The 23,821-nt window shown below is 31.9% G+C and overlaps 1 protein-coding gene across 1 annotated transcript in view; it reads left to right on the top strand.

Annotated features, from left to right (window-relative positions):
• The first annotated feature begins 1,424 nt into the window (after positions 1 to 1,424).
• CALCRL (calcitonin receptor like receptor) overlaps positions 1,425 to 23,821 on the top strand; it is a 107,330-nt gene continuing 84,933 nt past the window's right edge. Inside the window, exons 1-2 of the mRNA XM_030803458.1 lie at positions 1,425 to 1,664; positions 18,686 to 18,753. The gene's annotated coding sequence lies outside the window, so the exon portion shown is untranslated. The remainder of the gene's footprint in view (positions 1,665 to 18,685; positions 18,754 to 23,821) is intronic.

The following is a 23,821-nucleotide window of genomic DNA, read 5'->3' as shown; positions in this document are numbered from 1 at the left end:
ATATGTCTGTTTTTTTTTTATCAATATTGATCTTACTGGTCTTAAAATCAAAGATTGTATAAACATTTTCTTCCACTAATTCAGACAACAAAAATGTCAACACGAGCACTCTACTTTAAAAACATGATATTCCTGAATTTATTTTGCCTTTACCTCCTTTGTTTGCGTACAGGGTGTATGGGCACCTCATTTTATCCTGGAATTGCACTAACAATTTACTAAGAATTGAATGATCCTCACCATATCTTATCTATTTCAAAATGTTATGAAATTTGTTGATTCAAAGCCTTAGAGATAAAATCTATCTCTTCTAGTTTATAAATGAGAAAATTTATGCCCTGATAAATTAAGTGACTTTTAGTGCTGTTTAGGTTAAAGGGATTATAATTATTGCTTCATATCATACATTTACCAAATTATAAAAATGATAAAAGCACTTCAAATTTACATTTTCCCCTGATCATATCCAATGATGTATTAAACATATTCAGGAAAAATTATGCTTTGAGATGAAATTTTGTCTAAGAAATAAAGTATGCTTTGTACTTATATTATTTTATAATATTATGTTTATAACATATCTATATTTTCTTTAAGATTATTGATTTATAAATATTATGGTATACATTATTTTTATATAGTAAATAACATAATTATACCAAATATTTTTAAATGTGTACAATAATTTTAAAATTATGAATTATTCAAAAGGCTATTTTGTCAAATATATATACTTATATATTATAAAAGAAACACTCTATACACACACATATACAAGTTGAATTTATAACACATACAATCATGTTCTTATGAAGAAGGTAAAGGAAAAAATAAAAGATTTAAAAACTGCAGGATAAAGTTTCTTGATCTAATTAACTGATTAGCAACTGCACTTAGGAACTGATGGAGGAACAGCACCCAATTAGCAGAGCTCCAAATTAAGAAGGGCCAAATCATAAAACCAATTATGATGACTACAGTTGATTTTTTTTCTGTGTTGTGCTATGAACACAGATTTGTTAGATATTTTTTCCTGTGTACTTTGTAAGCTATAATTCAACACACACACACACACACACACACACACATACACACACACACACGCCTAACTCCTTTGATTCTTTGAGCAGAATACTATATTCAGATTTCCTTCAAATCACAAGTAGCTTGTTTGGCAAGTTCTAACAGAACTCAGTCAAGGTGAAAGCCAGCCAGCTTTCTTTCTACTGGTAACAATGTATTCACACAGCCTATGATCTCTCTCTGTTCAGGCTGCTTCTTGCTCTTGTCTCACAATAAGAAAGGAGTGCTGCTTTCGTAGGGTATGCTATTTGAGAAAGAAGTAACCTAACACTAACTGCAGGCGGGGTCAGAGTGATGTAACAGGAAGCTCTGATGTTTCCCTTCTGCTGCTGATCACTTACAATCTGACAACACTTACAATCTACTCAGAACAACCTCTCTCTCTCCAGCAGAGAGTGTCACCTCCTGCTTTAGGACCATCAAGCTCTGCTAACTGAATCTAATCCTGATTGCAGGATCACATTGCAAAGCTTTCACTCTTTCCCACCTTGCTTGTGGGTAAATCTCTTCTGCGGAATCTCAGAAAGTAAAGTTCCATCCTAAGAATATTTCACAAAGAATTTCCTTAAGAGCTGGACTGGGTAAGTGCACATTCAAAATAAATATATTTATTCTAAGTAGTATTCTCATATAGTTTGGCATTGTTTCTATTATAGAATTTAGTAGATAGCATTGAAATAATGTTGAAACATATTCTCACTTATTTCACATGCTAGAGAAAATACAGCCTACTACCCTAACATGAATACAAAATCTAATACTACTAGATAATATTGTTTACCATGGTATTCTAGAAAATAAATTTAGCAAGTATTAAAAATCTAAATGGATTAAAAGACATATTTCTGAACAAATACCTTAATCAGAGAACAATGTCCCTTAAAATTAGCTCTACTATTAGCTAAGCTTGAATCTTGACAACTGGAAAACATTTTTCCCCCCGGAAGGGTCTTTAAACTTTCCACGTTATCAGCTCTAAGAAAGAGGTGAAAGAATAACTACTTAATGGGTCTCGGAGTCTCACTTACTCTGTGGTTGATCATAATACAGAGTTTTGAAAAGTAATCACTTTGCATTTATTACATTTGCCTTTCACCTTTATTTACACATATATCTGTAACTACTGAACTAATTTTTGTTGTTCATTGTTGCCAGATGTGTTTAAATCTCTCTTCTGCTAACCCTGAACTGTTTGCTCTTTATTTGGATCATGGTGTTGGCTACAAAGAAAAAAAACCTAGAGTTTAGGAAATGTAGATTTTTAAAACAATTCTTAATTTTGAAATCTTTAAGAGAATACTTGAACTTGACTGGTTCCCCTCTGCAAGCTTTTGGAGGGGGGTGTGATACCACGATATCTCTGGATAAAGAAACGTGACAGCTTTCCCAAAGAAGTATATTAGATGACTAAACAAAGAAATTAAAGTATTTATTAAAAAAGAATTTCCAGGATGGAACTTACTGAAATGTTGAGATAAAACATCTGTTAATGCTCATTCCGATAGTACAGACTGTCCTGAACAATTTAAGAAACTAGTGTCTGCTTAATAAATTGTTTGTATAGATATATCACAAATTTGTTGCTGGAGAAAGTTTGATGTCAAATTTTAAATGATGTTGATAGATATGATTTTTAAGTTTTATATTTTCTTACCTAAATGAAATTATACTTTCCAAGACGTCCTGCATTGGAAGCATCCTGTACTTAATCACTTATATCTGGCACATTAATAATAGACTACAAACATCCTGAGTAACTCCTCAGTAATTTACAACTCAATTTTTCCACAAATTCCTCAATATAATGAAAATTTAAATTAATTCTTAGATTTGTGATTCTTTAAGTGTATCATGGCTGATTTCTCTCTCTTTTCAATCTTCAGTTGTACTCAGTTCCCTGACACGTGTAGAAATGGGAAAAGTGTTTTTAGAATGTGACTTTAGCCATTACATAAATGGGGGAGAAAGTGGAAACAACACTTTTACTAACCCAATGCCATGGGTTAGTAACAAAAATTAAAACAACATTATTTTTAATTCAGATTATTTTCTTAGGAGGTATTATATTATGATCATATTTTATAATGAGAAACTCTCCAAACTTCCTTAATTTTTGTTTAATTGCTAGTCCAAAACGCATAAATTTCTTGTATAATTCGATTAAATTTTTATGAGTTTACTAACAGTGTGGTTTATAATCTTTGTTTTCCAAAAATACTTTTGAAAAACACTAGGCGATGAACATTGAAGGTCATTAGCCAAAGGAAATATTTGAGGACATAACTGGAAGTTTGAAATAAAAATTCACATTATTGTATTCAAAATGTGCTTTCTTTAATGATAAGAAAATATTAGAATATCAATGCATGCTTTTAGCCATAAAGAAATGAATTTACTTTGCTAGAAGATGTTTCCTTGTAGCATCATAAAATCAATGCATTGAGCCTACAGTCAATTCTAAATATGTAAAATGAAACATAGAATTGAAATATTATGTGAATAATGTGAACTGAAATATGTTTTACCTGAAATATTCTATTTCTTGAAGAGATAATGTTTTTGGTTATTGTTACAAGATTTTTTTCTATCTTACATACCAAAACATTATACTAAAAGTTAAAATATGTAGATTTTTATAATATATGAAACTGTTCATTCGATTTGAAACATTGGAATAACAAAAACATTTTTCAAAATAATATTGGGTCTGTAATTTTAAAAATTATTTTAAATGAGTGGGCAAGATGTATATGCTTTTCTCACTGGTGACTCCAAACATGTAATGAATTTTAAATGAAGTCAATATTTAGCATATTTGTAAGAACATTTATGTTCACCTGCACATATTATACTATTTTTTCATGCATAACAAAAATAAAATTTAATAAAAAATTGAAAATAATATAAAGGTAAAATGATTACCTTATTTGCTTTACAGATTAATGTGGACAAATTATTTGATAAACACATAAACACTAACTGAATTTCAGTTAATAGCATCATTATATATTTCTAACTAGATCATATTTGGAAACATTGTAAAAATATTTTGCTACCAATTTTATCTACATTGCAAAAGTTTGATAGTAACTTAATTTTAAAAGATTGTTCTAGATCTTTATAGAAAAAATATAATAATCTTTAAAGGATCAAAAACGTATTCACTAAAAAAAATCTATTTCATACTCTACGTATGACCTTGAATACAGCTTTAACAAATAATTCTGGTTTTGGAGATATAATGATTACAGTATCGACTTTTCAGAATACAAATATGTTCAAGAAAGAGTATTTAAAATCTTTTGCTTTATTGTGTATCTTATGCTTGGCATTCAGAGAAGCTATTAAACCATAAACACAAGCTCTATCATTGCAAGGGTGTTAATGAAAGACACTCTTATGAGAGTCAGGTGTGTAACGTATCTTAGTTTTGACTTAATCAGAATATTGGAGAATACGCTTAAGATAGACAAATGATACACAGTTATTTAAAACATTTATCTGTATCTGGTTTTCAAATCCATGGGTAAACGATAAACATTCATAATTTCTCAGGTATGTTCTATTTTTCTGACAAAGTACATGTACCATACTGGATTACAACTTATTTCAAGACATCTTCTCATTTAATATACAAAAATATTATGATGCAAATAGGTGGAAAATAAAAACTTACCAGAAATACCAGATAAACTACATTCTAACCAGATGGATCTGTCCTTTTCCCATTTATTCGCATGGACCATGTGAATTAGATTAGGTCAATTAATCTCTGCATTTTTCCTTATTTGAATATCCTTAAAATCAAATTAATTTAATTATAATAAGCTACATTTATTCACATGGACCATGTGAATTAGATTAGGTCAATTAATCTCTCCATTTTTCCTTATTGGAATAATCTTAAAATCAAATTAATTTAATTATAATAAGCTATATTACAAAAAAGAGAAGAAATGTATTCAATTTTTAAGGACATAATAAGGTCTTACTTCTTCTTACAAAAATATAAAATAGTATCACTGCCTGTGAACTGAGTTAGGGTCTATGTTTCCTAGGTTACTAGAATTATTATCAGGTAATAAGTTGCAAATATTTTCCTAAAACACATTTCTTCCATTTTTTACTTCAATTAGTTTGTTTACTTAAGAGACAGTATTATTCAAAACTAACACACCAAAATATTATTGTTTGCAAAAATTGCCCAAATAGTATATTTACTTTTGAAATGTTAAACAAGTTTTATTTTTTAATTTTTTCATGGCTTAATTAAATGTGTTATACACCTTTTCCATTACTAAAAATTAAAAAGGCAAAAATCCCAACCCAGTTCAATCTAGCATAAGCCAAAATGAATACATAAATAACCCCTATGGTATTGGTGCTATAGTTTTATATTTTATTAACATTGCAGAATGGAGCCCAATTTTCAGACAAATCTTATTTCCCTTAACATAGAACATATCTTTTTAAATTAAAAAGTGTTAATATGACATAAACTTTTGTATAAAACTGTAGCTATTTCTCTATTCAGGCTTAGGCTAACCTAAGCTCATTTATGTTTCTCATAAAATTATAGTGAATTTCGAGCATATCATTTGGTATGTTAAATTGCAATGATTTAGTCACATAGCAAATAGATGGTTTATAAGTGCCCATCTCCTAACAGTGTAGTCACATGGAGGATCAATAGCATATTCGTGAGCACACAGGTTTGGTTTTATTAACGAAAATGAAGATAAATTTTTCTTGTATCCAACTACCAAATTCATAAATTTTACAAATGAGTGTTAATTTGAACCCGCATTCACTAATTAAACTGAGACCAATGATTATGCAGATATTTTGCACATGCACCTCAATTTTGCCTTTCTTCCAAGGATAATTTGAAGGAAAAATAGAAACTTTGGTAAGTATCAGAGAGCAATAAATAACATTATAATAGAAAAAGAGGGTTAAAACCATGGGAAAAGAATGTCATCAATACAAAACTGTGATTTTATTTTGTACTTAGTAATGGAAACAATATTAGAATAACATGTTTAATGTTTTATTAGTCAATGTGTATATGTCTTTAAAATTTTACTTTTAATGATGCATTTGTTTTTGTCTTTTCTACAAATATATCAATATACTTTATAAATTAAGAAAAAATATGCATTTATTTTAGAAATTTAGGTATATGCTATTTATAGAAGTGCACTGTGATGCACTTTGGATTTAGATCATCCACATATGAACCCAAAATTTACCACTTATTAGTTCCCCTTTCTCATCCATAAAGTGGAAGTGATAATCATACTGCTTTATAAGGTTTTGTAAGTAATCCGTGAATTAACACGTGGAAATTTTTTAGCGCTTGGCATTTAGTACATATTCAATAAATTTTCATGTTCACCTTAAGTCTGTTGTGAATGAGACTGAGGACGTAATTTGTTTCTATGCAAAATTTTATTCCAAACAATCAACACCCATACGGATAGACAGAATACAATCTCTCTGTAAGACAAGAAGAGTGAACAAGTGTGATTTATAATTAGAGTTGTTAGAGTGACCATCCTTTTGCCATCATACAATACATGCCTGAACCTAATAAAATTGATATTGATAATTACTAGCTCATAGAACTTGAGCACTTAAAATACCTGCATATTAACAATTTAAAAATATATATTAAACAAAAATTATTGTGTTTCTTTACACATGAAACTCAGTGAAACCCAAAGTTGCATAATCCTCGTTGACAAAACTCTGGTTTTATCCTACATATATTATGAATCTAAATCCTAAATTTGTCATTATACTATTGTGTATTATCTATTATTAGACCTCTCATTACTGAAGTTGTGCAAAGTGGAATAGTGATATGATTCACCAAATCCAAACTGAATCTCTTCTAACACAAGATAATAAAAGTAAATTTATTTACCCAAATTTGTTTGCTACTTGTGTGACTATACTACAGTAGAGATAAATGTAGACATCTGTCAGAAAATTTTAGTTTTGATTCTTATAGCAGCTCCACAATCTCAAAATGAGAACATTAAGAAGGATCCAATAAATTCAATTTTTAGAATTCCAAGTAGTTTTTCATTATTTTTTTTTTTAAAGTTCTTATTCTAGGAACTTATTACTGCCACCTACTGGAAGACACTTATATTTTCTTATTTATTATATTTCAAAAATACAAAGAAAGAGTGCCTGTGCAATAGGATGGCAAAAAAACATTTAGGTTTTGGCTTAAAATAATTCATTTTAAGAATTTATCATTGAATATTTTATAATTTAAGACCCACATTGAGAATGTAATGAAACCAAAAACTTTTTTTCCATAAATTAAAAAAAAATACATTCAAAGGAATTCTCATTTTGCTTACAGTTGCATGAGTTTCATAGGATCGCTTTTTTCTTAGCTATGTTAAGAGTTCTTCAACTCTCAGTTTAAAAACCCATGTTTCAGGTAATTCACGTGACAGTTACTCTTATAAAATAAGGTAAAATATATTTATACGTGTGTGTGTGTGTGTGTGTGTGTGTGGTGTGTGTGTAATGTTTTTAAGCCACTTCAGATACTTTTATGGATCAGGGAGTAAGGGACAGAATTCAAAAGACAGACATGGACATCAGAAACAAATGGCCAAGAGTTTTCTCAGCAGACAGAGGGCATGACTTGCAGGGCTTTAGGAAAAACTATACAGTAAGTACGATCTGCAGTTGGTAATTTTCCATCTCTCTTTTGGTATCCCTCTCTTTCCACTAAGTTTTCTCACGTCTAACGTTCACTTTTTTCCAAACCATATGCCCAATAGCTGCATTCTGGCCTCAGGTGGTCAAGAGTAGCGTATTTTCCTGTATGCTAAAATTGCTCTTTCTCTAAACAAATTAAAATCTGGTAATATTGCAGTATATTTCATTTGGGGGAAGGAAGCAGACTGATTTTTCATCCCAGAGTTTATTTCTGTCAAAGAGTATTTATATTTTAACTCATATGACTATACATTTATTTCCCTTAGGGAATACTAGGATTAAACAATATGGTCCAAAGAAGTACCTCATAAGAAGTACTTATGAGGTGCCTGGCCCTATGCTAGGTGTCAAAGGCCAACAAGACAGGTCTCCTGCTCTGGACAACAACACCACCGCTTCCATGTTATGTAAAGACAATTCCAATCAAAGTGTAAAGTCTTAATCCATACTGCTGGCTGCCACTCTATTTTTCATCTTGTCACAAGATCAAGACTCAATATCTTAACTAGAGTGTTTTCCAAAATGACAAAACCTGGTAAATCAGATCTTTTAATGTCTGATAAATCAGAGAAATCAAATACATATAATAAATATGTATATATTTATTATCGTAGCAAACCTTCAATTATTGATGAAACATCAAAAAACCTGAAATAAACAACAACCAGATTCACTGTGTTCTCAATTTTATGTTTTCCTTGGTTAAGATATTCTGAAATATCTCCCTTTCAATTGCTTCTAATATAATTTTTACCTTTCCTACTTTGACAAAAAATATTTTTGTGTGTCTAATTCCATTGCAAATATCATGGTTAAAGAAAGTGATATTCCTAAGAATAAAGCTTTGATGAATATTTGTCTTCATTAATTTGAATAGGAAGGCCTTCAAATGAGATATGAGCAAATATTAAGGTCTGGAACAACCAGGCAGGAGTGAAATTCATATAATGATTTTCCTAAATATTGTTTAATTTTTTAATTAATTGAATTTCTCACAATAGCTAACTTCCTTAATTATGCACTTTCCAAAAGGATTTCCTGTTCTATATTCCATGTTATCAGTGTGAAAGTCGTTTTGATCATAAAATTAATATATGTTTATATTTAATGAACCAAATTCTAGTCTACTTCCTTCAAAGTAAATACACACCAAAATTAACAAAGACTTTATATTTGAGTTTAGATATAACACAAGCATTCTTCAAAAACATCCATTAAATGTGTAATTTTTCATACTAATCCTGAAAACTAAGTTCATTCAGCAAGTTCTCAACTTTCCTGACTCCAGTACCATAAAAGACTGCATATGTTCAAAACCTTAAATATGACTTGTGGCTTCCTAAGCTAGAGGCCTGAATAAGTTAAATAAATTTAGTTAATGGATTCCTAACTTAGAAAAGGGAGACTCCATCTCAATGTTTCATTAAATCTAACTATGGTGTAGGTCTTGAAATGGCATGTGCTTTTTTAAAAGAAATAAAAGATGTTAGATGTTTACACTCTGACAACATTCTACCCCTAATTACTCAAATAGTTTAGACTTCAAGGCTTGTCCTACATTCTGGTCTACATTTTTCCTTACAGAAATAGTTGCGTGATGTTATCATCATGGAAGGGAAACAGTCTTTATAACAGACATGCTTTTTTTTTTGTCTGGACATTTTAGTTCAACCTAATACGCATATGGACATCAGTTATTACAGTATATCCATTCCAGTTTAAAAACTATTTGCAATGAAATTAAATTTTTGGTAAGTAACAAAGATCATTGTGCATCATATAATTTTATTGATATAAGATTATAATAGTAATATAATAATCATAATAGTATGAGGGAGTATTTATTTGAATAATTTCTAAGTTTATTATTTGTCTTTTTCTCTACATTACATAAGCATCACATTAGCATCTGAGTATGAAAAGAATGCTAATCTTCCTTACTTATGGATGTTGCCCAGGCTGGAGTGCAGGGGCATGATCTTGGCCCACTGCAACCTCTGCCTCCCCAGTTTGAGCAATTCTCCTACCTCAGCATGACAACACCAAGCTAATTTTTGTATTTTTAGTAGAGATGGGGTTTTGCCATGTTGGCCAGGCTGGTCTCAAACTCCTGGCCTCAAGTGATCCGCCCACTTTGGCCTCCCAAAATGCTGGGATTACAGGTGTGAGCCACCACACCCAAACTTGCTGTTATTTTTTGTTTTCCATCCACCCACTAACACGTAAGCTCCAGTGCAAGGATTTCTGCCTGATTTTCATTTCACTAATACATATGAAGCACCTAGATAAGTGCCTGTATATTAGGTGCCCCAAAACTGTTTACTAAATATTTAAATGAATAAATGAATGAATGTTTCTTTATACTAGAGTCTAAATCACAGAAAACTGGATTTTGGCTTCATGTGAGTTTATGTATTATTCAAGAGATGCCAGAGTAAAAATACTGAAGGTGTTAGAATCACTGTATATTTACAAAAAGAGAATATTCAAAAATTAATTTTCATTTTTTTATTCTTACTTCAACCTAATATGTATTTCTTCACTGACTTTGAAAGGAAAAAAGTTAGCAAAGATGCTTCCTGTAATATACTTAGTGTTCAGATTTTACTAAATTCCAAGGAATGACCTTTCAAATTAGGGTAAATGAGAAGTTTGCTCAGTATTTTAACATAAAATGTTGAAGCCTTTCCCCAAATGGCCACACAATGGCTAAAACTGGCAGAATTCTTGTTGAAACTGGCTGACTTGCCAACTCTTGCCTCCCAACAAAAGCCTTATTCCGTTACTTACTGCCTTTCTGGACAATAGCACTAAAGAGCCTATACAAGGAGGAAAAAAAAAAACACAACTTAGCAATGAAATTGAAGGAAAGAAAATTAATCTTTCCTAAAAACATCTATAGCAGAATACAAATTCTGTTTAATTGCCAAAAAGTTTTATGTCTGTTCGGTAAACAGTAAGTTACATGTTTGTTAGTCTGTAATTTATTAAGCTTTTCAGTGTTGATGTATAAATACAGATAACTCTAAAAACAATGCCAACTATCAATGACCTTACCTCATTGTATTGTTATGGAAGTTTTCTAAACTTACAGCCAAAGGACTAGTTTACAAATTGAAATACATATTTGTGATTAAATAAATCATAATTTGTTTGAAAGCCTCATTATGGATCTTTACGCAAGTTATATTCTGAATGGACCCAACTCATATTATAATAATACATCTTTTATTTTCCTATTTAGATTCCCCATTTGTTTGAGATTCAGTGTTAACTTCATTGTTTTCTTTTAAAACAGAATTCTAATTATTCATTTACCTAGAAATATCACTATTAAGGTTTTCTTTCTTCTGAGTTCAAATATGTATGTCATTCAGTAAAACAATAACTTTACTTTGAGAAAAATACTAATTGTCAACATACATCCATAGTATTCAGATAAAATATGTATATAAAATGTGTCAAAGTTGTAATTTTACTGTTTTTCTACATATTCTCTTATCACACTACTGAATGGATTTTAAACCATAAGCAACACACTGGTTTGGATTAAATAACTCTCTGTCTTAGATGAAGTATTAGTCAAAACATTTTTTAAAATTGTCAGATGGCTTCTTCTTACCACTATCCTTTCCTGTTTCTTAACTCTTATCCCTAAACTTTCTGACTTTATTTGATACAGTCATTATCAAACAGCGTATTTTTGATAAAGTTATTATTGCAAAACACGAAGATAAGCATGTCCTTTAAAAAACTATATTTTGTTTTTAAAATTAGTCAATTTGTTCTGGTAAGTTTATATATGGCAAGATAAGTCAGTATTCTACAACACATTTTCTTTATTCTAAGGAGCTTAAAATAGAAAAAAAAATTAGGACTGTCTTTACAAAGACAAGAGAGTGGAAATTTCTTATCTGAATAGGCTTGATGAAATAATGTAAAAGGCACTTAAGATAAACTTTACATAAATAAAAGCCTTGAAAGAAATTTGAATTTGTATACTTTGCCCTTAAAATTTGAGTGCAAAGATGACTAATTTTTCACAGTAAAGAGGCACTTCACACTTTCTCAAGCTAGTACCAGTCCCTGCAATAACAAATGGTTACTCCCAATATTCTTGTTTAGAACAAGGCTGTGCCAAAATACTTGTTCACTCTCATCTAGATTCAGTGGGGACACCAAATATCCTTGAGAGCCTTTTCTAACAAAATACTACTTGTAGATTGAATTAAGGTTATTTTGAAGTCTGAATACTTGTTTGATCCTAAATTAAATGTAAAAACATTTTCTATAAATTTTAAATAGTTTTGCTAATTATTACAATTTACTCTTTGTTGCAGAGTGGATTTTAGGGTATGTATAAAATTCAAAACTTTTTTTAGTAGGTTTTTTTTTTGTTTTTTTTTTTTAGCTCTCTGTATGTTGGATTGCCTTGACTGTGTTAAGTATGTCTATTCCAGAGATTGACAGTAACACCAGTGACATAACCGGCTAATCTACAGCATGAAATAGAACCTTAAATCAATTTTATAATTCATGATGTTGTTTACAAACAAATGTTATAAAGACTTCTCTGATAAGTCCTGTTTTAATTAATTCCTATTGCTAACTAGTTCTTCACGTCCGATGTTTCTAAAGTAGATGTGCTCTCCATGTTTATATGTATGCATCTCAGCTTTTTTTTTTTTTTTTTTGAGACGGAGTCTCGCTCTTTCACCCAGGCCGGAGTGCAGTGGCGCCATCTCGGCTCACTGCAAGCTCCACCTCCCGGGTTCACGCCATTCTCCTGCCTCAGCCTCCTGAGTAGCTGGAACTACAGCTGCCCGCCATCACGCCCGGCTAATTTTTTGTATTTTTAGTAGAGACTGGGTTTCACTGTATTAGCCAGGGTGGTCTTGATTTCCTGATCTCGTGTTCAGCCCGCCTCGGCCTCCCAAAGTGCTGGGATTGCAGGCGTGAGCCACAATGCCTGGCCTATATATATCTGAGTTTTAAATAATATGTTTTTAAAATTGAATTTAACATTTTAAAATGTTGCACATCCTAAACTTTGCTCTTTTTGCGTAAATCCAGAGCAATGCATTTTGTTTCAGGTCTGGTGACAGTGGCTTTTACAAATGGGAGATTGACCCAAAAATTAATGAAATTTGAAATGAAAGGAACAAGATTAAAGAGTGAAAAGCCAACCAGAACAGAGTATATCCAAACAAAATTCTCATCTAAAGAATAGAAAGATATGACTTTAAGAACAAAATTAACTTAGTAATTATTGCTCACCAAGTTAAAAGTTCAGAGGGAGGCTTGAAATTTGAAAGTAAGAGAAACCTTAAAAGAAAAGGGGAGCAAATAGAATAAAGACAAGAAAAGAAAGAGAAGATAAAAGGAGAGGCTATAAAAGAAGATAAATTAGTCCAATAAGACATTTGATTTGCTAGATTTATATAATTTGTTAGATTATAAAAATCCAGTGCTGAATCACATAAATTGAGATGCTTTGGCATACATGGTCATGGACAATAGGCATGTCAGTGGGTACCATTTTTAGTTGACATGCAAATATCTTCCAGATGCTTGGTCTAAAATTTTGGATGGTAAAGCTTTATCTGCCTTTTCGATTGGGGCATGGTAAGTGTTAAGTCTGAGGGTTACTACTTCTGATTAGAGCTGAAAAGTATTTATTTAAAAAATTGTGAAAAGTAAATATCACCTCCTGCGTGGTAATAACTGACTTGTGTTTCAGGACTGAACCCAATTGGTCGAGATAATTACTCTGCTTTTAAGTGGAGGGGTCATAAAATCTGTCTCAGTCTCTCAGGACCTCTACAGGTTGGGCTACATTGATCATACCACATTTAAAGTAGCAGTGCTGTTTGGTAAAGTGAAAATCTCTCTGCTTATTCTGAACCTACCAAATTAGTCTGGGATGGCTCAATGGACAGATGGAGATGATGCTTAAATGATGCATGTGTGCCCTGACATCGTGTTCTCTTTTCTGTATTTTGGATGTTGTGTGAATAGGGCATAATAACACAATAGAGTCAAACTAACAATAACAAAATAAGTCAGTAAATAGGACGCATGTTTAAATCAAGTGATTTGTCTTTACAAATAACTAAATAATAACTATAAATATATATTGAACTACCCATAAATAACGAGAAGTATGTAATACTTCCCATTTTAATTCTGGGCTGAGAATGATTAGTTCTGTGAGTTGGTGGCACATATTTCCTGTCTGAATCATTCTAACTTAAAAATCTTAGGAACTTGGTAATAATCCAGATTACAAGTTTGTAGACTCTTTTCACCTTCATCAGATTCAGGGGTAAATACACACACACACACACACACACACACACACACGTACAAACACACACACCTTGATTCAAGGGTTAGTCATTATTGCTGTTCCAAAATTCCTTTGTATATATAATAATTAACTTGAAATCAAATATAATTTATACATTTAAATCACATAGTAAAGTTTCAAATAGGATCAGTACTGTATAAGGCAGCTCCATCCGCCATCCAGATCCCTTGACCTTTCCCTAATAAATTGCATTTCATATATTTTGATCCATAGATTCATAACAAATGCATCATTCCATAGGAGGGAATTATACTCTGCATACTTTTCTGCAAAAACCTTTATAATTAAGAAAATTTCTTGTATGTAGAATATTATGTATACCATACTGATATAGTTTAGATGTTTGTCCCCTCCAAATCTCATATGAAGGTTGAATGTTGAAATGTGATTCCCAGTGTTGGAGGTGGGACCTGGTGGAAGGAGATTGAATCATGGGGATGGCTCCCTCATGAATGACCTAGCACCATCCCCTTGGTGATAAATGAGTTCTCGCTTAGTTAGTTCACACAAAGTCTGGTTGTTTAAAAGAGTATAGGACCTTTTTGCTCCCTCTCTTGCTCCCTCTGCTGCCACGAGATATGAGGATATGTCGGCTCCCCTTTTGTCATGATTGTAGACTTCCTGAGGCTCTGCCAGAAACAGATGCTGGAGCCATGCTTATACAGCCTGCAGAACCGTGAGCCAGTTAAATCTATTTTCTTTATAAATTACCCAGCCTCAGGTATTTCTTTATAGCAATACAAGGACATTAACACATACACATATACTGTTTAAATAAAGAAACTCCTGTATGCCTAGACCCAAGATTGTCCATCATGTTCTTCCCTGATTGACTCACAGGGACATCCTCAGAAGTAAACTTTTACCCTAAGCTCGTACTAATCATTTCCTTGTTTTACTTTATGACTTTACCACATATGGTTTCTGGGCAAACTATTACTTTATTTTTCTGTTTTTATTTTTACTTTAATGAAAGTGGAGTTATCTTGAATACATTCTTTGAAGACTTGCTTCTTCCATTCAGCATTATGTTCTTGAGATAAATCATTGTTAATGGGTATAGCTGTGGTTCTTTCCTTTCACTATTAACAGTGTTCCACTGTATGAATGTAACACAATGTATTTATCCTTTTTCCTGCTGAGGAACATCTGGATTGCTTCCACAGTTTTGCTGTTACAGACAATGAGGCTATGAACATTCTGTTAACATATCTCCTGGTACACATATGTCCATGTGTTTTTGAGGGTATATTTTTCAGTGGGATTTCAGGATCCTAGCAATTCAAAATGCTAATGCCAATTTATACTCCCACCAACAGTGTATGAGGTTTCCATTGCATCATATCTTTTCTAATGCTGTGTATTATTGTCAAACTTTTTAATTGTTGCTAGTCTGCTGAGTGTAACATAGCATCTCATTGTGGTTTTAGTCTGCATTTTCCTTATTATGAGTCACAATGAATTTGTAAGCTAAATGAATTAAAATTTTCCTCTGAAACATTTGTTTCTAATTGAATGGCAGTGACTTAATGTTGCAGGGTTATAATTAAGTCACTTTTTGCTTATAACTATTTAAGAGAAGGATTAAGTATCTCTCTTTGGTTAGGTGGTCCAGGGAAAGCGAAAATATGTTTTATTGCTTTTAAACTTGGATATGTATGAATAACATTTCTCATCATGAACAAGAACACAGAAGAAAATGTCTTGAATCTTAGCTCTAACTTTCTATTTCTCTTTATTCAAAAACTCTAATATCTATCAAAATCTCCTTTGAAAAATAAAGAGAGGAGGAAAATGAATAATTCTATTCAGGAGTGTGTATATATTCTTTTTTAAAAATTGGTTGCACATTTACAATAATTTATGAAGCTTACGTATCTCCTGAGAGTGATTGTGTCTCTCTACCTATTGTAAAAAATTATTTCTTACGCATCAAAACATCATAGAAAGCATTGAAGTTTGTGTTTTTCACATAATTCCTCATTTTTTAATTCACTTGATTGCCTTTATAGCCATCAGCTGAATTTAACCAGTATATTTCTTCAAGGTTCTGATTTTCTCTTCATAAATATACTTCGGTTTATATATTTTTTCTCAGCTAAGTTGTTATATTTCACCATGGCAACATTATATCAAGAAAGCATAGGTATTATTCCTATTTGCTGTATTTCTTTTCTGTGTTTTCCAGATTTAGTTGATTAGGATTTTATTGTCCAACCATTTCAGCCCGTTTTGCTACTTGAACAAAATTAGCTCTTTCTTTGGAGTTTTCTCTAGGTATTTTTATCTTTCACATTGGGGCTTAATAATGTTTTCTTTTTGTCCTTTCTTCTTGAATATTAATCCACTTTAGTACATAATTTGATACCACAGATAACTGATATTTTTCAGAAGAAAGAGGTAGTAAGTACATGTTCACACATACATTGTAATTTTATTAATATATGCAACATGTTTATTAACCAAAATTAACTCATCAATACATTTTTCTGATAGCCAGAAGTAACCATTTACATGTCCCAAACACCAAAAAGCTGAAAAGATTCTTTCATAGCATTTTCGGCTGGGATGAAAAAAGAACCATGCAGAAAAAAAAAAAAAATAATGCTTCTGAGTATTTCTACTTCCAGTGGTATTTTCTAGCAAGTTGGGAAAATACTCAAACTTCAGCTTTGAACCTGCTGAAGTCCATATGTATGCCAATAAAGGCTGAGACTAATAGGAACTTTTATTTTTTCTGAAATAGGTTTTAGAAATCCAGATTCTAATTATAGTCAGGTGTCACTTAAGGATTGGGATATGTCCTGAGAAACGTGTCATTAGGGGAGTTTGTCATTGTGCGAACATTACAGAGGGTACTTACAGAAACCTACATGGGATAGCCTACTACACACCTAGGCTGTATGGTGAAGCTTATTGCTCCTAGACTGCAAATCTATATTACTGTACTAAATATTGTAGGCAACTGTAACACACTGGTAAGTCTTTGTGTGTTTAAACACACCAAAACATGGAAAGTACGGTAAAAATACAGTATGAAAATCTTATGATACCACAGTCATATATGTGGACCATCTTTGACTGAAACATCCTAATGCAGTGTGTTAACTGTACATGCAGACTTTTTGCCAATGTACAAATACACATCTAATTAATATGACCACATGACCACATAATTATAAAATATGTTAGTCAATTTTTAGTGATATGTAATATGTTATTAAAACACATGAAGGTGTAAACATTTACAAGGTAATTTTTCAAAATAACTGGAAGTGATTTTTGATTTACAAAAGATTCAATTGCAGAGATTACTTTTAATAATAAGCTTTCTGAATATTTTTGAGGGTTTACATAAACATCTCTGTTGACTTTAAAGAAATTATTGGCAATAGATCTGACTATTGTTAGGTATAGTAGAAAATTGGCGCTCCATAAGCACAAGGTCATTAAAAGCCTTTCAAATGTCAATACGACTTAATTAAGATAAATAATTCACAAAATGTCATTCTGACATTTTTCAAGTTCTTAAAATTCAAACAGCGTCTAAATGCAAAGCAAGGTAAACTAGCTATGTCTTGCTTTCAACATTAGTTTGAGCCTGAAAGGATGTATGTAAACTACATTTAAGTAACTTCAATATTTGTTTGACAGGGAATGAATTTAGCTTGTTAGTAACGTCCTATGTTTATGGAGATTTAAAACTCATTACTGACAAGATTTGGCCTCTGGTTCCCTCTTTGACCAAGTTCTTGAATGCTCTTTGCCCTCATTCACTCCACTATGACGATATTGACTCTCTTTCTGTACCTTGAACTAGCCAAGTCATTCCTGCCTTAGAACCATTGACTCAGTCATCCTTTCTTCTAAAAACAAACATTCTCCTGAACATTCCTTGGTGTGCTGTCTTACTTCGGGTCCACTTTTCATATACCACCTCTTCAGAGACGCTTTTTGTGACTATTCTATCTAGTATACCACCATCATACATTTCTCATTTCTCCCTATTCTCCCTTAGCTTGCTTTATTATCCTTCACACCACTTATCAACACTGGCCATTTTTATATTTATTTGTTTCTTTTTTTTTCTCCTTACAATATAAGCTCCATGAGAACAGGGACTACCATATCCCCAGCCCGTAGACCAGAGCCATGCATACATAGATTACATGTCTTCCTAGGGCCAAGACCTTAAACAACAGGCACTCTCTGCCTCCATGTTTGTGCCTGTTGGAGTTCCCATTCTTAGGATATATGATGCCAAGAACAAAGTTATTGATTACTTTCAGGTTAGCATGATGACAACCTCAATATACCTGGTATGTCTCCTCCCAACTTTCCATTGAAAAGTATCATTTGAAATATATATGTTTATGGTTTTAACAAAGAAACACACTAGTATTTAACTTGAGGTTAAATTCTGAGAAATCCCACCATCCACTCATAATATTACCAAATTCACAGGAATGTTCTCTTGTCATCTAGGGTCCTACGATGATACACCAACCACTTGTGCTACCACCTGTCAAAACTTTGGATGGCCCTACTTTCAGGTATTGCATATATTACAAAAGAACATTCATGACCTAATAAAAGTAACATGTTGCATTTCCAGTAAAGCTGAAGATAAGACCATGTTAACAATGGTAAGAAATATCTCACGGAAAGGTATATAGTTAACATTAGAATAAAAGAGAACCTTGAAAGGCGATCTAACAAAATATTAATAAAGATGGAATTATGGACATCTGTCAAACTTATAAAGTTATTTCCTTGGCACCTTGACAGTGGACTTAGTCTCCATACTGCCGTTCTCTTGGCCAGACTACCAGGAGTGTTAAATTAATTTGAATGTGTCCTATTAGATTTGTTAATATTAGTTATTTTGTAAAATTAGCCACAAATATCATATATTATATGTAAACATACTATATAAAACATATAACCATAATTATTTGGATATATACAAAAAATTATGTTTAACATTATAAAATAGGGATAATTTGCTCATTTGAACTAAATTCCTTTTCTCTATAGAGTTATTTGCTATTCACATTGTCACTGTTATATTCCTATGAATCGATGTAAAACTTTTTCATAATTGGAACATAAGATGATACTTTATTCATAAGCAAAGGAAAAACTTTAAATGACTCTAAATATTATTTTTAGAGCTCCCTGGCCACTCTGAGAGTCTCATTTTCAATCCTGGGCATTAACTACAGGGTTTTGGGGCATTGGTGCTTCCAGAAAGACTACTGTTCCAGATGTGTTTGTCTTGTTATTTATGTTTGGCATTATAGTACCATGGCAAATAAAATATTAATTATGCAATTAATATTACACCTCATAGCTGCCTTTCCTACTAAATTAAATGTCCTGCATTAACTTGTTTTTAGACTGCAAACATTTGACAATTCAATAATGTATCATGGTAATAAATGGTAATAACCTAAATTAAAACTAAAGGCTATTCAATTATTTTCTCCTAAATTTAAAGCTGGGTGACATCATTCCTCCTTCTGTACTTAAGCTGTGATTTTTAAATTCCCAGTTCATACTGCTGGACCCAAAAATAGATCCTCTATAATTGTTCTTTCTCCCACAGTATGTCTTTGGGAACTCATCATTGTTGTTCTGTCCTTTCATGTGTCAGCTTCCTTTGCACATTTCATTTCACATGACTCACTGTTCCTTAGGGCAAGGTTTGAATGCTCAAAATGCCTACTTATATCTGACAGCTGGATTTTTCTTCCTGATAGTTTTTATGTGAAGCAATATCAGATCAACTTTCAAAAGGCCCAAAGTTTGCTTAATAAAGACATGTAGGAAAGAGAGCACAATGGGAGAAAATTCACTTACTAGGGAAGAACTGGGTTTGGCCTCCCACTATCTGTGTGTATCAGTCATGTCTTCATGTGAACACTGAGAGGAATACACTATATTTTTTTCAAGTGTGTTTTTCAACTTATAAATTATAACATATGTTTAAGAGTTTGAAGAAGATAAATTGGAAGTAGCTGATAATGAAAGGTCCAACTTTGAAGGTGCATTCTCTTCGTTAGCCTGGTCTCACAGAACTTGTAGAGCATTGGAAAGATTTTCTGTGAGAAGTTAATGGCTGCCTTTTGAGTTGTTTTTGTTCTAATAGTGCAGTTTAAGGTGTAAATTCACTTCAATTCCAGCAAGAAAGAGGTAGAAAAAATTATCTTTGTGGAGATTAAAAATGTATATGAGAACTATGATTGCAGTTTGCCATCATATTAGTTTGAATTATATGTTTCCATTTTAACATAATAAAAGGAGTACAGAACAGAGACTTAGGAGAGGGGGCTCCCAGTCTTAGCTCATCTACCACTACTGTGGAATATAAAGCAAATCACAAAACCCTCCTGAACTCCTAATTTCTGTCTCTAAAATGAGAAGACTTTTCTGTAAGATTTCTCAGGTCCATTCCAGCACTGAGGTTCTGAAATAGCTGCCTGTAACTCTCTGACCTAAAGATAATAGCTAAAAATAAAATACCATCTGAAGTTCTTTGTAACCAACTATGTGACTTGTAATAGTTCAATTCCTCTAACTACAAGGGATTTTTTTTGTATGGTTTTATTTATATAATCATACAGCTGACCGAAACCTGACAGATGGGCAAGAAGTGGGAAATAAAAAAAATATAAAGGGAAATGTCTCTGGCTAGTTTGAATTTTGGCAACAGAAGCATCTATTTCTAGTTATCAGTAAAGTTTAGTAATCTTGTGGAAAGTTCTTTCAGACTCTAAAATAGTAAAGATATTAACTTATAAATTTCTAATCATTTAATCAATTTTTGCATTTAAATTTTAATCCAGCTAAAATTGAAGCAATATTTATCATATTATATAAACTAAAAATATATTTGTAAATTATATGAAAATACTCCAGAAAAGTTACGCTTATAGTATTTTGAAGTGTGCTTAATAAATCAATTTTATGAATGATCATCTTATCATCTCTTTAAAATCTTATAGCACACTGTCCTATTGCTCAGAGTTCAAATTAGGTATACTCCCATGTGTATGAGAGACACAATTAATGACTTGTAGGTCATAATTAAAGATTCAAAAGATTCATTTTTGTAGTAGAATGTTTACAAATACTTATTCTCATTTTCCTGTGTAATGAGCAGTGTCTCCAATTAAAGTAATTAAAATTCAACCAAATGAGGTCAGTGCGACTTGTCATTTTTATGTTAACTTACGTGTACCACAGCAAAATGAAGCTGGGACTTAAATATGACACTGGCTTAAATAAGTAAGTATTGGTAATCGTCCTTGATCATGTGCCTTGAGGGTCTCATCTTAAGTGCCATGAAAGTCTACCAGTACTCCTTCATCACTAAAAGATTTTCATATTATTATTATTTCTGTAAAATGGTGGAATTCCTCATGAATATGCTTCCCTGCAATGACCTTGTTAATTTGCCCTTAATCAGACTCTTCTTTAGTGCATAAAGTTGTTCTGCTTTGCATTTATCCCTGAAACGGCCCTGGTGTTGATCTCTGTAAAAAATTTCACTCACACAGATAGTAGACTTCATTAAAGATTTACACGATAGCAGATTCGGGAGAGGTTCACATACTACCAATGCAATAAACTTCAAATCAAATAGTAGAAATGACCATTTTTAGATGTCACTTATTTCTCCCAATAATCTATTCTGGCCTCTCTCTATCTTTTTGACTTTATTGTGTCTTTACCCCATTCTTTCTTTTTGTCACTCATTTTCCAGCTTCTGTTGCACGAGTAAAAGTAATTCATTTTCTAATTTGATTCATGGAGAGGAGACTTCTTCCCCTGATACTTGAGCACCTGATAACATTTATGACCAAGAGTCTGCCCTACTCTAAGTGGATTTTTAATTTATTTTATCAGAAAGAACAGTTTCTCTCATAACAGGAATTATGATGCCAATGTAATACCAATTATTTAATATGGTAAGTAAACATAAACTGCCATTGAAATTTAGTAGAAAGCATATTATATGCAGTGATGATAATACCTTCATGAAATTCTTTAGTTATCATTTTTTCTTTTCAAATTTATCTTACATTAAATTAGGATGAATGTCTTATTTATCTTTTTTACTACATTGCCCACCATAATGGTTCTCAAATGCAACAACATTTTCATTTTTGACAGAATTGAGTTTCCTCATTTACTTTATGTTACACTTTTCCCTGGACCAAGGATCTATGAAGTGAGTTATCCATACCCTTACCACATAGGCAGAAACAGCTTGTTTTACAGAAATCAATTTCCTGATCCTCAAACTTGATTTGATCTCCTTCCTAAAACTGATCTGCCAGAGAAAACTTCGAAGGTACAAGCTTCCAGCTAGTTATCCTTTTCCGCTTCTCTTTTCACAATCTTCCTTTTCCTCTTTTACCTACCTCTCCCTCCCCACACAAAAAACACAAGTGTTGTATCACCTTTCTGAATCTTACTAGAGAGCATTTTTGGAAGGTGTAACAATCTCCTAGGCCACAAACAAGGGGACAAGGATGGTGGATGCATTGATGTTTGCCAAGCCTCCTTTCAAAAGGACGTTGAGCTTCCCCCTTCTCCATCTCATTAAATAATATAGGATAAATAAAATTTTACTTATGTTTAAGATGAACTATGAATCAAATTATATATCAAAGTCTATAATAATGCATTTTGGTCTTGAGTGTAAACTTTAAAACCAGACTGCCTGATTCAACTCTTGAATTAATCAATTTTAATCACATGTTAAAGTTAATAAACTGACTGAGCTTCAGGTCCCTCATAGGTAAAGCTGGATTAATCATAGTAACTACCTTACATGATTGTTATAAGGTGATCGTAACTCTAGAAAATTAAATATTACTTTTTAAAAGTATTACAATCTAATATATATCAGTGAATCATTTATTATATATCATTTGTGTTTCCAGACTTGGTGGACACTCTATATAAATAGATAGCTACAACTAGAGGTATAAATAGGTAATGTATAGATTCATGCTTGAAGCTTAGTAAGCCTTCCAGACGTGTTAGCCACTATTATTATCAACATGATCATTATTGCCATTATTTTTGATAAAAGTTATAGTGGTAATGCAATCTGGAAGAATTTTTTAAAAACATTCATTTGCTGCCATTTGGACAGGATTCTTTTAAAATAAAATTTTAATCTATGTACAAATTTTGTTGCAAAATGTTTTAGAGCAGGGTAAATATTTTCACAAGAAAAGATTAGAAGAGATTTACATCACAGCAATGCACACATCTGCAAAAAAAAAAAAATGACAGACACCATAACATCACAGATTTTAAAGTGTTACCTGCTCATCTATGATCTATTTCCATGTCACTTTATCTTCTTTCTTGCTCTGTGCTACCTTTATTCCTTTTTTTTTCTATATAATGAGTTTTCCTGGCTCTCTTTCATGGTATCACTAAAAATAATTTAAAGTATAAAATATATTTTAATAGAATAAAATTCTATAAGAGGAAGGGCGGATAGTGGACTGGGATATGATTTCAAGGAGAGAAAGAAATGAAGTACCATTTCCAACCACTGTGAAGAACTCATTCATTTATTTTAAATGAATGTGGTGG

The sequence above is a fragment of the Nomascus leucogenys genome, chromosome 22a (genome assembly GCF_006542625.1).
Source record: "Nomascus leucogenys isolate Asia chromosome 22a, Asia_NLE_v1, whole genome shotgun sequence".
Taxonomy (NCBI): Eukaryota; Metazoa; Chordata; class Mammalia; order Primates; family Hylobatidae; genus Nomascus; species Nomascus leucogenys.
The sequence above is the reverse complement of the archived record's forward strand: the minus strand, read 5'-3'. Positions and strand labels throughout refer to the sequence as shown.